The sequence below is a fragment of the Sturnus vulgaris genome, chromosome 27 (assembly GCF_052056855.1).
Source record: "Sturnus vulgaris isolate bStuVul1 chromosome 27, bStuVul1.hap1, whole genome shotgun sequence".
In the NCBI taxonomy this organism is placed as follows: domain Eukaryota; kingdom Metazoa; phylum Chordata; class Aves; order Passeriformes; family Sturnidae; genus Sturnus; species Sturnus vulgaris.
Genome location: NC_142269.1, coordinates 6309019 through 6324632, shown reverse-complemented (window position 1 = coordinate 6324632; position 15614 = coordinate 6309019). Strand labels below are relative to the sequence as shown.

General features: G+C 52.2%; 1 protein-coding gene and 1 pseudogene across 1 annotated transcript in view; both read left to right on the top strand.

The window, feature by feature from the left end:
- The window catches only part of LOC106864004 (M1-specific T cell receptor alpha chain-like), a 370462-nt gene that overhangs the window by 58680 nt on the left and 296168 nt on the right, over positions 1–15614 (top strand). The window lies entirely within an intron of this gene.
- On the top strand, positions 4994–5839 carry LOC148221107 (Ig heavy chain V region 6.96 pseudogene; annotated as a pseudogene).

Genomic DNA, 15614 nt, shown 5'->3' with positions numbered 1-15614 from the left:
GGAGAGACCTTGCAGAAGGCATGAGGGAGGAAAATGCTCATAGCAGCAGAGAAGAAACCCTGCTGTTGTCTGGCACTCAGGGAGAGGAGCAAGGGGCCAGCAGGAAGTGATTTTGGGTGGTTTGATGGAGTGATAGTTTCCATGGCAACTTGGTTCTTACCTAACAGAGCCCAGCTCACACCTTCCCCAGCTCAGCCCCTCTCACAAGCTGCAGGCAGGATGCTGTGGTCACCATTTGTGACTCAGTCACAGCAGGCAGGATTAAGCCTCCCCTGCTTTTGAAAAAACAAGTTAACCACATTGTGTAGGGGAAATAAGGCTTTTCTCCCTCCCAGTCTCCACATCAATCTTTCCCAATTAATTCTAATTCGATGTTCCTGTCCCTGTTTCATCCATGTATCAGAGCTGCAGAGTGAGCGTTGCTGTTGGACTCTGCCACGCTTTGGTACATTTGTATTAAAGCTGCTTTTGCTGACACCTCTGACCGTGAGGGTTTCATTCACCTAAAGCCCTCATTTCATGACAGGGTCCCACATTGCCCCCACTAAGCTCTGCCTTTTCCCTTGGCATTTGCTGTGCAGAACACACAGCTTAAGAAAACAGGAGAACAGAATTGTTTCCAGTCCAATTCTAAGATTGTGTCAGTGTGGTTAATTCCATAGAAGAGGACAGAATCTGCAGATCTCCCAGCTGATACCAGCTGAGGAGAGTTTTGTAGAGATACTGTGCTCCACATTTAAATACCCAGTGTTAAAATAAGCCTATTTGCATGGGGAATTATGCTGAAATCTGAAAAAACAATATTGTACAGTAAGGGATCCCATGACACCAAAATAATGGAGGAGGATTATAAGCTGAACTCTTTGGTACAAAACCTTTTTACAGTTTTATATCTACTCTCCTTCAGATTCCTTTGTGTCCATATTTGATTGTGCTCAGACAGCCTTTGAAAATCTCCAGAGGCTGAGCCACTGTCCCTGGAGATATTCAAAAGCCACCTGGACATGGTCCCTGGCCAACAGCTCCAGACACTCCTGCTAGAGCAGGGCAGATCCAATCACCCCCAGAGCTCCCTTCCAACCTCTATCGTTCTGCATTTCTGTGATACCTTTCTCATACTGAGGGTAATGACAAGAAGTTTAAAATTTCTTTATATACCTTCAGTCAGGGGTTTTGTTCATCTTTGCCCAGGGGGAAAGGAACTGAAGTTTCTTTTCAAAGGAATTGTTTCAGCACTGCAGACCAGAACTTGACATCTCAGCAGACTGGGAGCAGCACAGAAGATAAACAAAAGATAACAACCATTAATGAACATCAACTCCAAACATCACCTCTGGCATGGTCAGAGACACCGGGTCTGGTAAAAGAGAGATGAGACAAGCAAGAATGAGAACTGAAATATTATCAAAGGAGAAGGGATCGATAGGAAACCAAATACTACAAACTGTGTAACTTGGGACCAGTGAACACTGAACCAATGAATTTCCCTGGGTTGTGATTGTAGAAGCACAGGAAAAATCCAGTGACAACCTTGGGTGATGGAAGGATTTTCTCTGCACAACTCACGCAATGTGTGAATGAAATAGTTTCTTTTGCAAACCCTGGCCAAAATAAAGTAATGCTTTCATTCTCTGGCACTTAAAAATGCTGTAGGAGAATGTTTGTATTTTCCCACACTATCAGTGACAAGACCATACACCAGGTGAACTTCAAGAAAACTTTTAAATTAATTTGAGGACAGTTTTCACCTCTAGCACATTCATTTTTCCTTCCTTTGGTGAGTCTCACACATAGAGCGTGGTGTCTGACATCTGCCCCGCGGAGAAAGTCAAAATGGTGAGAGCTCTCTCCTGTGGCAGAGAACATTAAAAGCATCCTGAAAGAATAAACCTCTCGCCAAGAGGTTACATGGGAAAGCATCGTGAAGAACTCCATGAGAATGGGCAAGTCATCCACTTAAAGATGTGCAGAACAAATCAGGAGAGGCAACAAAGAGCTGAAAAGGGCATATCCATCACAGAAACTCCTTAGGAGGACGGGTAATTATCTGACTGCAAGGGCAACTTCTCTTTCTCCCTCTCCCTTACATTTCACGCAGAAATGCCCCAAAAGAAGAGAAAATAGGATGGATGATTTATCCATCAATGAAACCAGGCACTGACCCATGGCCAGTGGTGGAATCAGCCAGAAGCCAGGAGAAATTCCACTCCCTGTAGGAGCCTGGGTTCTCAAGAATGAACTTTCCTGCACCACTGATCACTTGTCTGCACCGCCTGCGTGGGACCAGGGTGTTCGGATCGAGCACAGGACAAGCACTCAGGGATGATGTGAGCAAGAGTCGCTGATCAGGCACAGATCTGACCTGCTTTGCTCTGCAGCAGCATCTGCCACAGCCCTGTGCTTAGTTCAAGTATCAAATAATAAATTCCCTTTGTGATTGTCTGCTCAGCGTCCTTGAGTCCCTGCTCAGGTGACAAACAACTGCCTGAGGTGGCAAACTGGGGAGTGAAGCCGTGTCCGCAGTACTCAGGTGCGGCCTCAGCAGTGCCGAAGAGAGAGGAGCCATCACCTCCCTCAGCTGCCGGCAGCATTTTGCCCAAGGCAGCCGCGCACGGCAGCGACCTTGTGTGCTCCGAGGGCGAATTTCTGGGCGCGTTGGGCACGAAGCGCTCGGGTCCCTTTGGCAGAAGGCGCTGCCCAAGCTCGCAGCGCCGCTTTGTGTCCGCGGCCCGGGCGTGGCCGGCGCTGCTCCTGCCCGGGGCAGGGCCCGGGGCCCGGGGCGGGTGTGTCGGGGCCGGGCAGAGGCGCCGGCGCTGCCCCGGCGAGGCGGGGCCGGGCGGGAGCGGCCCGAGCGCGGCTCCGCTCGGCTCCTGTGCGGCTGCCGCGGAGCCGGGGCCGGGCACGATGGCGGCCGGGCTGGGGCCGGGGCTGCTGGCCTTGGCCTTGGCCTTGTGGCCGGCAGGTGAGAGCCGGGCGGGGAGGGCAGCGGGCGGGCCGGATCTAAGATAGGGACAATGACAAGCAGGAGCAGGAGCACCAAAAGGGACAGGGACAAGAGCAGAGACTGGGGAAAGGACAGAAGCAGAGGTAGGGTAGGGAACACGGGCAAAGCCGGGGCAGACACAGGGACAGGGGCTGTGGCTGTGGCTGTGCCGGGCCGGGGGCACCGGGAGCCCGGGACAGCGCCCTCGGTCCGTGGTCGCGCCCTGCCCGATTCCTGCGCTCTCCCTCCGCAGGGCTCTGGGCACAGCCGAGGCTGCAGGAGGCCGGCGGAGGGCTGCGAGCGCCCGGCGACTCCATCACCCTCTCCTGCCACGGATCCGGATTCACCTTCGCGGATTATCTTATTTTTTGGTACCGTCAGGCACCCGGGGGCCGGCTGGAGTGGGTGTCCGCAATCAGTTCTCGCAGTGGCAGTACAGTGGACTACGGGGCTGCAGTGAAGGGTCGGGCCAAGATCTCCCGGGACAATTCCCGGTCTGAGGCTTATCTCTCATTGCGGTCCCTGCAAGCTCAGGACTCTGCCCGGTATTTCTGTGCTGTTCGCACGGGGACAGGAAATGCAGATGAGCTTTAACACAAACCTTCCGGGCTCTGGCAGAGCTTGTGTTAGATGTTGGAAGCTGAGAGTTGCCAGGGGCCGGGAGCTAATGGGTGTCAGGGCTGATTCCAAGAAGTCAGGTGCCATCACTGTGCACCACAGGTATTCCTGGCCTTTACTGCACACTGCAGGGATTCTGATTTATTCCAAATTTGATTAAGAATGGAATTGTGTACATGGACAAAATGCCTTGCTCCCACTTTATCCCTGTTTGCTCCCAGACTCATCCTCAAAGCATCATTCCTGAATTCTCTGCCTCTTCTCTCCAAAAAGTAAAGGCACAACAGGAAATCAAGTGTGGGATCATTTCTTAACAATTAATCACAGGTCTTCATCTCTACTGCTTCATGTTCCCTTCCTCCCTCAGTCTGCAGTCAAATGACTCCACCATGGTTCCTTCTCAAGAGCTGCTGTCCTTCAGAATCAACCCTCTGCAGCCTCAGTTCTCTACGGCTCCACTTCCCCAGTGTCATGACCAAACATTTTGTGATTATCTCCAAGCATGGAGACTCCAGGAGATGCCTGAGCTGCCTGTGCCAGTGGTTGGTCATCCTCACACTGTGAAAAAGCATTTGTCTCTGATGATCAGTGAGAACCTCTTGTGATTTTCTGTTTGTGCTCAGTGATCATTGTCCTGTCAATGGGCATCACTGAAAAGAGTTTCTGTGCAGTTCTGACAACCTGAAAACTTTTGACAATCCCAACACTTAACCCAAACCAGTTTCCCCTTCCTCATGCTAAACAGGGTCATCTATGACAGCTTCTTTAGCTTGGAGAGATGTTCCACTTCAGCAATTGAAAAACAAAGAAAGCAGAGTCTGCAAGACAAGAGAAATAAATTTACGTCGTCATTCTTCATCTATAGGCAGGTTTTTAGCCATGTCTAGGAAAAATGCTCTTTGTCTCACAGGATGATCCCTTGGGAAGAAAAAGGCCATCACTCCAAATGTCCCCTTTCCTCATTTCCTTGAGCTTTATTACGGAGAACCACGTATTCCAGTGTGGAATATTTCTTTGCATAATTGGCAATAGTGGTTTTGCTGTGTCCCATCCCAGTTTAATGCCCAACCCCAGGCATTCCCAGGAGAGAGATTCGGAAAATCAAAGGAGGCCACTGAGCACTGTCGAGCGAGATGTGAAAGAGTCTCGTGTCTATAAGGCTCTTTGCCCCCAAAGAGAAAATCAAGCCTCACACGGGGCTGTCTCTCGTCGCTTGCCGCAGCTGCCCTTGTGCTGCTCCTGCCCGGGGCAGGGCCCGGGGCCCGGGGCGGGTGTGTCGGGGCCGGGCAGAGGCGCCGGCGCTGCCCCGGCGAGGCGGGGCCGGGCGGGAGCGGCCCGAGCGCGGCTCCGCTCGGCTCCTGTGCGGCTGCCGCGGAGCCGGGGCCGGGCACGATGGCGGCCGGGCTGGGGCCGGGGCTGCTGGCCTTGGCCTTGGCCTTGTGGCCGGCAGGTGAGAGCCGGGCGGGGAGGGCAGCGAGCGGGCCGGGGGAAGGAGGGACAGCGACAGCGACAGGGCCCGGTACATGAAGGGTCAAGAAAAGGCGCAGGGACAGGGGCTTGGGAAATTTCTGAAGCAGGAACAGGGACGGAGGAAGGGACAGGGGCAGGCCCTGTCCACGGGTTCGGCCGCAGTTCCTGAAGCAGGTGAGGCCCAGCCCCGGGAGGGCTCGCAGGGCCTCACCCCGGGCACGGGTGTTTTCCCCGGAGAACCGAGGTGCCGCCTGTGGCTGTGTCTGTCCAGGGGCACTGGGACGGCAGAGGAACAGCCTCGGGCTGTGGCTGCAGTGCGCTCGGTGCCTGTGCTCTCCCTCCGCGGGGCCGGGGGCACCGGGAGCCCGGGACAGCGCCCTCGGTCCGTGGTCGCGCCCTGCCCGATTCCTGCGCTCTCCCTCCGCAGGGCTCTGGGCACAGCTGAGGCTGCAGGAGGCCGGCGGAGGGCTGCGAGCGCCCGGGGACTCCCTCACCCTCTCCTGCCACGGATCCGGATTCACCTTCGCGGATTATCATATTTACTGGTACCGTCAGGCACCCGGGGGCCGCCCGGAGTGGGTGTCCTTTATCAGCTACCTCCGTGGCAATACAGAGGGCTACGGGGCAGCAGTGAAGGGTCGGGCCAAGATCGCCCGGGACAATTCCCTGTCCGTGGCTCTTCTCTCATTGCGGTCCCTACAAGCTCAGGACTCTGCCCGGTATTTCTGTGCTGTTCACACGGGGACAGGAAACCCAGCTGAGCTTTAACACAAACCTTCTGGGGTCTGGCTCATCACCCACCGAATTTGGAGATGGTGAATTCCAAAGTGATTCAAATGTGCCAAAGTGTTCCTAAGAATTCAGGGGCCATCCCCATGCAGCGCCAGTGATCCTGGTCTCTGTCAAGAGCCCCTTTCCCACCACGGAGGCTTTCCTTCTCCTGAGTCCCAGTTGCAATGTTCTATTCTGTACAGGAGGTTCCAGGTTTTTCTGTCATCCAGTCAGCCTGGTGACTGCCAGGCTGCAGTCCCACTCTGCCTTCCTTGGTCCCCTTCTTAAGTGGAACACACAAAGCACCTGGGCTTTGGCAACACCTTTCCCTGCTTCCTTTGACCCTTTTGGGGGCCATGTCCTTGCACCACTGAGAGCAAAGCAGTGATGCAAAGGGCCTGATTTTCTTTCAGGTGCATTTCAAGGTGATCAGAGGCAAACAACCAGCTCTGCAGGGTGGTGGCAGCAGGGAACACTGGGACCCTCTGTTGCACTTACAGCCCCTAAACCTGCTATATTTACATGGCCTGGTGTCAGCAGTGTCCTGGTGAAGCCCTGCAGTGCTGCTGCAGTGCCAGGGCCATGGAGGCTCCTACAGCCACACAGCCCCTTTTGCCCACACGAGGTTTTCCTGCCAGGCTGACCAGAGCTCTGGGACACTGACCATCAGCAGGCTGGAGCTGGGGTCAGTGCACTCAATTACTGCACCCTGAGGGACCAGAGAGACACTTGGGGTGTTCCTGAACTCCATGAGCTTCCTCCCCTCCTGCATGTTCACGTGGGTCCCAGCCCATGCAAGGGGAGAGTCAGTGAGTGGGCTGTGCCTGGGGTCAGGGAAATGGGGTCTCACTGCTCCTGGGGGCTTGCAGAGGAGAGGAGTGGAAGGCAGGGGAGAGAGAAAAGAGGACTTTTTCCATTTAAAGGGAGCTGCAATGACTGTCTAGTCCACTTGCTGAACCCCTTTCAGGGCAGAACACAAGTTGCAGCATGTTTCAAAAGACACTGTCCAAACATCTCTTAAACAGAGACAGGCTTGGGGCATTGACCACATCCCTAGGATGCCTGTGTCGATGTTTCACCACTCTCTCAGTAAAGAAATGCTTGCTAATATCCAGCCTAAAACTCCTCTGGTGCAGCTTTGGGCCACTGTCACACGACCTATCACCGTGTTACCAGGGAGAACATCCCTCTCCCCTTCCTAAAGAGGCTGAGAGCAGGATGAGGCCCCTGACCTCCTATTCCTGGACTAGGCAAATCCTCCCTGACCATGCACCCAACTGCTTCTTTTCCCATCCTCCAGCCCGCATTCTCAGTGGTCTTCTCTACCCTCTCCATCTCCTTTTTACCCCTCCTATCCTAATAGTCCTCACCACAAGGTGCCATGTCCAAGTACCCAGGGAAAGAGGGAGGAGGGTAAGGATGCAGACAGTCTGTGGGGTGGGCAATGCTCCCAGAAGAGTGGTGGCAGTCAGGACAATGACAGTGTCAGGGCTCAGAGCTGTCCCATTCTGTGGTCACAGGGAGAGCCCTGGGTTCCTGCTGAGGAGGGGAAGGACACAGGGCAGGCAGTGTCCTGGCTGTGCTGAGCAGCCTGGTCCCTGCAGGGTCCTGGGTTGCCTTTGCTGATGGGCAGGGGTCCAGGAGGCCTTAGAGAGCAGGAGGCAGCTGGAGAAATGTCATCACTGGGGAGGGAGTAGGGTGCTGGGCCAGAGTGCAGGGAGCAGGGTGAGGAGCACTTTGGCTTAGGGGTGCCCTGGCCAAGCCGAGCTGCGATCCTGGGGTGTCCCATGTGGGAGCAGCAGCTCGGCAGAGCCAGGGCCAGGGGCCAGGGGAAGGACAAGCTGACAGCCTCCCCAGTCAGCTCCAAAATCTCAGCAGCAGCCTGCAAGACATCTGAGAGAAAGGCCAGGGCTGGCCCCTGAGAAACACGTCCCCTTTAGCCAGCACAGCATTTCCTGCCCAACAAACAGTCTGTTCTTGCACCGTGCAGAATGAGAGACAGCCAGGAGGGCAGCGAGAGCTTCAAGTTCTGCTCGTCCTGCCCCACCTCTCCCCCTCAGTGTTGTCACAGACAGAGGGAGGGAGCAGGAGGGAGTGGCCCTGAGAGCAGTGCCAGAGGCCCAGGCAGGGCAGGTGTGGGCAGAGCTGTTGTGCAGGCAGAGAGAAGGTGGAGAGAGGCGAGACAGAGCGGGGCTGGCCATGTGGAGTGCCCTGTGCGTGGGCTTATTGCCCATTGTAGGTAAGTGCAGGCAAGGGCTGCTGGCCCCAGGAGCTGAGCGTGGCCCTGTGCTCTGCACGGCTCTGGGGAGCTGCTGAGCGCTTGCAGCCGGACCTGTTCCCCGGCTCCAGCTGCCCAGCCATGCCTGGGGAGCACGGGGACAGCAGCCCTGCTCCTCTCCTGCCCCTGTGAGCTCGTCACCTCCATCCAAGCTGCCTCCCCTGCAGCCTGGGCACACGCAGGGCTCCTCCCTGCTGCACTCAGATCTTGGGGCCCAGCGCTGTGCCCTGGCACTGGACACTCTGCTCCTGGGGCCACTGCGGCCCCTCTGGCACACACCAGCTGCAGGATGGCAGCGCAGGGCACCAGCCCCATGGCCTGTGACACGCCTTTGTCTTTGCTGGGCTCATCTACAGCACTTTCAGGGACAGCAGAGTGGGTTCCTCACCATCCTGTCTTGGCAAGGACAAAGGGATTTGTCATCCCATGGGGCAAATGCTTCCTGCCTCTTTGGGGAAAATCAGAGAAAGCTTCCTGTCTGACAGGGAAAAGGAGGGAGGGAATTGTGGAATGTCCTTCCTTGTGAGCCTTGACACCTGCTGCCAGCTCTGTCCCTCTGTGTCAGCTGGCTTCAAAGAGGAGGATTTTGTCCTTCCACCGGTCCAGTGCCAGTCCAAAGCTCCATTAGCATTGCCCTGAGCTCTGCTGAATCTTGGAGTGACTGTGGCTTGTTCTTGCTCTCTGCAGCAGTCACTGGCCAGGTGACCTTGGAGCAGCACCCCAGGGAACTGACCGTGCAAGAGGGAGATCCAGGCACCTTCCAGTGCAGCGTGAAGGGAGGTTCTATGGGAAGCTACGACATGTTCTGGTACCGCCAGGGCCCACGGGGCACTCTGGAATGGATTTATAGCGTGGGTGATTATTATGGAAAAGATTTCCAAGGTCACTTTAAGGGAAGAGTGGAGAGCTCCAAGAACAGCTTCACATTGGAAATCCTGGCAGCAAAGCAAGGGGATGCAGCAATGTATTACTGTGGAGCAAGAATCACCCTGGAGCAGCTCTGTATCAGAATGGATCAAAAACTGACAGATGGAGAAGACAGATGTCTCAGCATTTCTGTCTAGCAGCTGCTCCCCAGGGCTCTTGTCAGGCAATGGCAGGTGCAGGAAACATCCCTCTGGCTTGGTGGCACTAAAAGGCAGTGGAGGGAGGGCTGGGAGAAAGGCTGGCACCATTTCTGGTGCAGGAGGGTCTGTTGTGGCAACTGCCCAGGCTCTTTGGGCAAGTGCAGGTTTAGTGCACGTTGCCTGGGCTCCTGTCCAGCACAGCCTCATTTTTCCTCTGTGCCTTGGCTGCAGAGCCATGGGATGATGCAGATGTGTTGCTGTAGCTGCCAGAGTGCTGTGGTGGATGGAGCCAGGCTGTTTAGCAAAGCCAGGTGAGCAGGGATGAGTTTGCTCTGGGTGGCTGCTACAGAGCACCTGATGAGGAAGGAGGAGTTGAGAAGGTGTGGTGAGTTGCCTTTGGTTGTCCTCCAGGTGCTCAGCAAGGTGCTCTTTCAGTGCTCATCCTTGAATAAATGGGGAAAATATGCAATTATGGCTTGTGCATTGAGACAAGGACAGGGAGATGTCCCTGCAATGCTGTTGGATCCCAGAAACCTGCGGGTTTTGAGCTTTCTGTGCTGTCAGGCTCTGACCCCCTGGAGAACACTGCTTTTAACTTGAGGCCCTGGAGAGGGCTTCTTAATTTGAGTGATGAAGTTAAAATCTCTGGTGCAGTGAAATAGAAGTGTTTGCTTTCACATAGTGATGGGTTCTAAATTGAGGTTTTTATAGTATATAATAGGTATTGGACAATATTTAGGATTTTGGGCATTGTCTCTTTCATCTTCTCTCTTCTTCCTTCTTTTTTATCATTTTCAGGTCGTAGTTTCTAGTTGGTCAGTCAATGTCACACTAAGAGTCATGAGAACTTAGGTTAAAAGCAGAAATAGGTCAAAAGTATAAATAAAAGAGGTGTTAATTCTCTATTGGTCTGTTTAGCTTTAAGCAACCTTGCAGCAGTTGCATCTTTTGCCATTTTTCCTCACTTCTAGCAAGTAGCTAGAAGTGCTGTTGAACGTTCTATCCTTTCTGATAAAATTTAATAAACAACCAAGCCCAAACACAATAAAAAAACATTTCCATCGTGTTTTTGTTAATTTCAGTTCTAAGTAAACAAAATCAATGAAAACAAACCTCTAATTAAATGATGCAAAACCCCCACCACTGTTACACAGTGCCACCATGTATTGATGATGGAGAGAGAGACGGGGACTACTGAATGGTGATCAGAATCCAGTTTTTACTGAGCACTACATGTGCTTATATACCATTTACAGGTTGGCTGCTAATATTTTACTACAATCATCTAGTTAAACATCACACAGTCAAACTCTGCATTTATACTTACTAAAATCTTGTTTCCCAACAGCCAGACTTGATGCAAACTTTTTGCAATCTTCAGAGCTCTGTTTGCTCTTGCCAGGGCATCCTCTTAATCAAGCTGTATATGCTGATTAAATCTACAGTACTATCAGTCTCATTTACATTTACCATATGCATATTTGACTCTCTTGCTGTGTGTTGAAAGAGAAACCAGTAACCAGACCTTTTCTGTGAGACATTTCTAACAACAATATTCCTTTCCAAAGAGTCAGGGGCAATATTTTAGAGAGATTAACATTAACTGCCCACTATGCCAAAACAAGCAAGGATGTTAATGTCATTTTTAGTGTCGGGAATCCTCTGGAACAGTGTTAGATGTTCAGAAGTAGAGCAGTGTAGAGGCACAGAAAAACAAAAGGGAGCTCCTCAGAGACATGAAAGAGGAGACATCACGTGGCACTGAAAAAAAACCCAGATGTTTTTGTAGAACTGTCTAGCACAGTGCGAGCTACGGAGCACAGTGACTGAAAACAACTGAACCACCACACACAAACTGTCTTTTTCCAAAACCAATTTCTTCACTCTTCACGCTGAATTCTTGGCTGTTGCAAACAGACATTTGATCACCAGCTCCAGTAGAACACAAGTGGGCAAGAACCTTCTGTATTTCTATGTTTCCATTTTAGCAGAGCATTATATTCTTCTGTTTGCCTCAGAGGACAAAGGAGACTTTTGTTAAGAACAAAGATCCTTTTAACTTCAGATCCAACAATGGCCAGAATCAGATGCATGAAGAAGGAGACCTGGAGACCAGAAATGGCACTTCCCAGTAGGAATCTCTCAGCTATAGACATCAGAGCAGGGGCTGAAGAAGCACTTATGCTTGTTTTGCTTTTACCCTTTATGAGTTCATCCAGGAGCCCTTTGTTCATCATTTTGGCCTTCTTGCAAAATTCTTGACTTACTGCTTTGTCAAGAAAACCTCATTCATGAGGTTCAAGGAGCTAATGTCTGAAAATGAGCAGCTCTCCCAAATCCCTCCTCTGTCCAGGGCCATGAGCCATGGGATTCCCCCCAGAAGATCCCTGAAGAGCCCAGATTCTGCTCTCCTGAAGCCCAGGGCTCCAGTCCTGGATTTGCAGTGCTCTCTTCTCCCTGGATCCTGAGCTCCAACTGCATGGTCACTGCAGCCAAGGCTGCCCCAACCACCTCACATCCCTCACCAATTCTTCCTCACTGGCAAGTAGAGGTCCAGCTCTGCAGCCACCTGTGTCAGCAAGTTTGCATCAGCACACTGCAGTAAACTCCTGAGTGTGTGTGCTCAGCTGTGCTGTCCTGCCATCAGACACTTGACACACTTCCAGCACCCCATGAGGACTGGAGCCCAGGAATGTCCCATTTGTCTAAAGAAGGCCTCGCCAATTTCTTTCTATTTCTCTCATGTTTTCTACCCATATGTCTTGGTTTGAAAGACAGTCATCTGCCAGGAAAGGCAGGAGCCTCTTTTTAAAATGGCGAATGTAAACCCCCTCCCTCCAAATTGTTTTGAAATTAAGGGGCTCTCTGGCAAAGATATGGCAATAGGAATAACAGTTCTTTCTTAGGGAAATTAAAACAGAAATACAGTATTACAGCGAACAAACCCAAATACAGAGTCAGTATCCAACCTGACCCCCCGTCATTCAGTCAAGGTGCTGCCCGAAACCCCAAGTAAAACACAAACTAACAGAGTGTCAGTTTATGCGGTGCTTTATTCAGGGCCCGGGGACCTGCGGACTCGCGTCCCAAGTCAGGATCCCACTGGTTCCCTTTTTAGAGGGTTTTTTATACCCTTTTTACAAATGGTTTATGTGCAGAAGTACACATTCTTCTATAGATACATTCACCTTGAAGATAGCATTTTGCGTCATAAATCTTACATGGTTGCTTATCTAAGGACTATAGTGTTGTCCCCCTCAATCTCTCTCTTACGCCACTGCCCACCACCAGTACTTTATTTATGATTATACTTTAACCTTATCACTAACAGTTCTGCATGCTCTCAGCACAGCACATTCCTAAGTTAGTTTCCCAGGGCCTACTCTGGGAACTGCAGTCTTCAAGCCTTAGCATTACTACTACTATTATGGTTTATACATTTTATATTCTAATATTCAGGATTTCTAGTCCATACGGTAACAAAGGTGTTGGCAGCAGGGCCATGCAATCGTGGCTGCATCCTCCTGCAGTGACAGATGTTGTTCTGGTGGAGCAGTGCTCCTGTAGAAGAGTGAGGTTTTCTTCCAAAGTTCCAGTGATGATGTGCAAAGGTCTGGTTTTCCTCTGGAATCCAGTGCAAAAAGGGCTGTCTTGGTGTTCCAGATCTCACTTTTTATCTAGGTAGGAAAGGCTTGGCTCCTGCCCCTGGCTGGAGCATCTCCCAGTGGGATGATGTAATTTAATCAGTCATTCAGTGGGACTCAATGGACCATTAACAGAAGATATCTCCTGGAGGAAGGATGGGTTGTGGAAAAGATAAAGAATACTGACCTAGCTGGTTTTAATAGATGGCCCATTAGCAGAGGATATCTCCCACAGAAATAAGGATCAGTGCCATGCCTGGTTTCAACAGATGGTGATAGAATACACACCTCCAGTCAAATCCTGTATTGCAACCAAAGACACCATATTGCTCTCTTGGAGATGGCTTAAATTCCCTCACCATTTTTGGTTTAGTTTCTGGTTTTAGTCTGGAATGGTCACGGCCTCCCCCGGCTCCAGGAATATCTCAGTGGGTGAGGGGCAGCAGGGATCCTGAGAGGGCTGGGGCCAGGGGCTGCTGCTTCCTTCTGGTGGGGGTGCTCACCTCAGGATCCACAGGGCAAGGGTGACTGACTGGAGACACTGCTGCCCTGTGTTTCTTGCCTGATTTTTTTGTTTACCTTCGGGCTGTGACGAGGGCTGGCCAGCTTTCTTCTCTGCTTCTCTGACACTTGGGAGCCCAGAGCCAGCACGTGCTGCACCAGGATCTGGTAGCCAGGAGGACACCGTGCCACTGCCTTTGCTGAGCTCGGGATCAGCCATGGCTGGTGAACTCTCCAAGTGAGGAATCCCCCGCCCAGCCCCGCTGTTGTCTGCCACTGTTTCACATTAACTCTACACCCCGTGTCCGTCCAGCCCCGTTGTCTTGGTTTGAAAGACAGGTATGGTCTAAGGAAAGGCAAGAGCCCCTTTTCTGCAATGCAGAGTGCAACCCCCCTCCCTTTTAATTATTTTAGGTCCAATTCAGAGGCCTTCAGGCAGGAGATATGGGGATAAGAATAACAGTTCTTTACTGGTATCTAACAAGGCAGAAAATAACAACAACAGGTATAAAAATTGACAACAGAACAGAACAGTCTAGCTCGGCTCCAGTCCCTTCTGGCCGCAGGCCGTCTCCCTGTGCTGTTACCGGTGCTGTGGGCAGGGCAGGTCCCGCGCAGTTGAAGAGGGCTGGGTGATGGCGGCCGCGGCCCAGGGGAGAGAGGGATGGGAAAGTGACTCCCCCCTCACGGTGTCGGTCGTGGTGCTCAGCAGAGTGTCCGGAGGTAGTAGGGTGAGGTGGGAGAGCAGCAGAGCGATGTCCAAAGGCAGGGAGTGTGGATCTCAGTGCTGGGATGGCAGGGGGAGATGCCAGAGCGGAGCCCAGGCTGTCTTCCCACTCCAACGAGCCAAGCAAGAGAGAGAGCCCCGCTCCAGACCCCCCATCCTTTCCTTTTCCAGTTCCCCCCCCCCTCCACGCACCCACCTACGAGAGAACATTATCTGTTTTTTCAAGGTGTAGCCACAATTACTTAGCATAACAATGGGAGGAATTCAACAGAAAGAAAATGGGAGCAATCCAACCCCCAACACCCGTGAGGCTCCTGCCAGAGCTGCAGAGTTTGTGCTACACCTTGATTACCACCCTGGGTATGCTCAGCTCTTGCCATTCCAGCCTGCTGCTCCAGGCTCCTGTTACGGCTCATTTCACCATAGGGAGGGGCACAGCGACCAGCTACTCCTGAGGCTCTGTAAAGGAGCCCCTTCTCCATCCCTTGGGTGTGTAAAGGAGCCCCTTCTCCATCCCGTGGGTCTGTAAAGGAGCCCCTTCTCCATCCCTCCCCCCCCGAGCCGCCATTAACAGCGTGAAAAGGCGGCCGAGCTGGCGCCACAGCGCCCCCTGCAGGGCAATCATCGCACCCACCCTGCCCGGCCGCGAGCCAGCAGCGCCCCTGCTGGCTGTGCCCGGAACTGCACCCAAGGGGAAAGTGCCTGCAGCCGAGAGCAGCTGGGACTGGGCTCTGCTTCTGTTTGGTGTCGCTGCCGGTGGGGTTGTTTGTTTGCCTTGTTATACACACACATACTGCTAAAGAACTGGTAATCCTTGTCCTGCCTCTTTGCCTGAAAGCCCCTAATTTCAAAATTATAATAAGTCAGAGGGAAGAAGATCATATTTTCCATTCCAAGGGAGGTTCTCACCTTCCTTGGCAGACACCTGTCTTTCCAACTCAAACAGCCACCACCCCCTGTGTGAGGCAGCACAGGCAGCAGCTGGAGCAGCCACAAACTCACAAACATTACAATTATTTCCTTGACCGTGCTGACCTGGGGGAATCCCTGAGCAACAGCCAGACAGAGGCAGAGAGAGACACTGGCATCTAAACTGGCTCCGTGCTAGAGGATCCCTGGATGCATTTCACCATGGGGTATTGAGAGTAATTCCCAGCTCAAAGGTTACTTGAGCAGTTTCTGATCCTCCTGATTCTTCTGCTTTTAATCCTCTCTTCCCAACTTCCCCAGAGCCAGCCTGCTACGTCCCAGTACACCTGTCACACTGCCACTAAAGCCCACAGGGAGAGAATTAGGGAAATTGACTGCATTGTAAGAAATGTTTGAAATAACACAACAAGTACTGACTATTTTCCTGCTTTCTATCCAGATTAACTCTCTCAGACTTTCCAGAGGGGTCATGTAATCCCCAAGTTCTCATATACAACTCAACCTTTCCGATATTATTTGACACGCTCCCTTGCAAGCTTTATGATTTCTTCAGGTGGTGTGTTGGGTGTAAAACCACAGAAGAAGTCATGTGACTGCCTGTATAATTCAAAATTCTCTGTAGTGG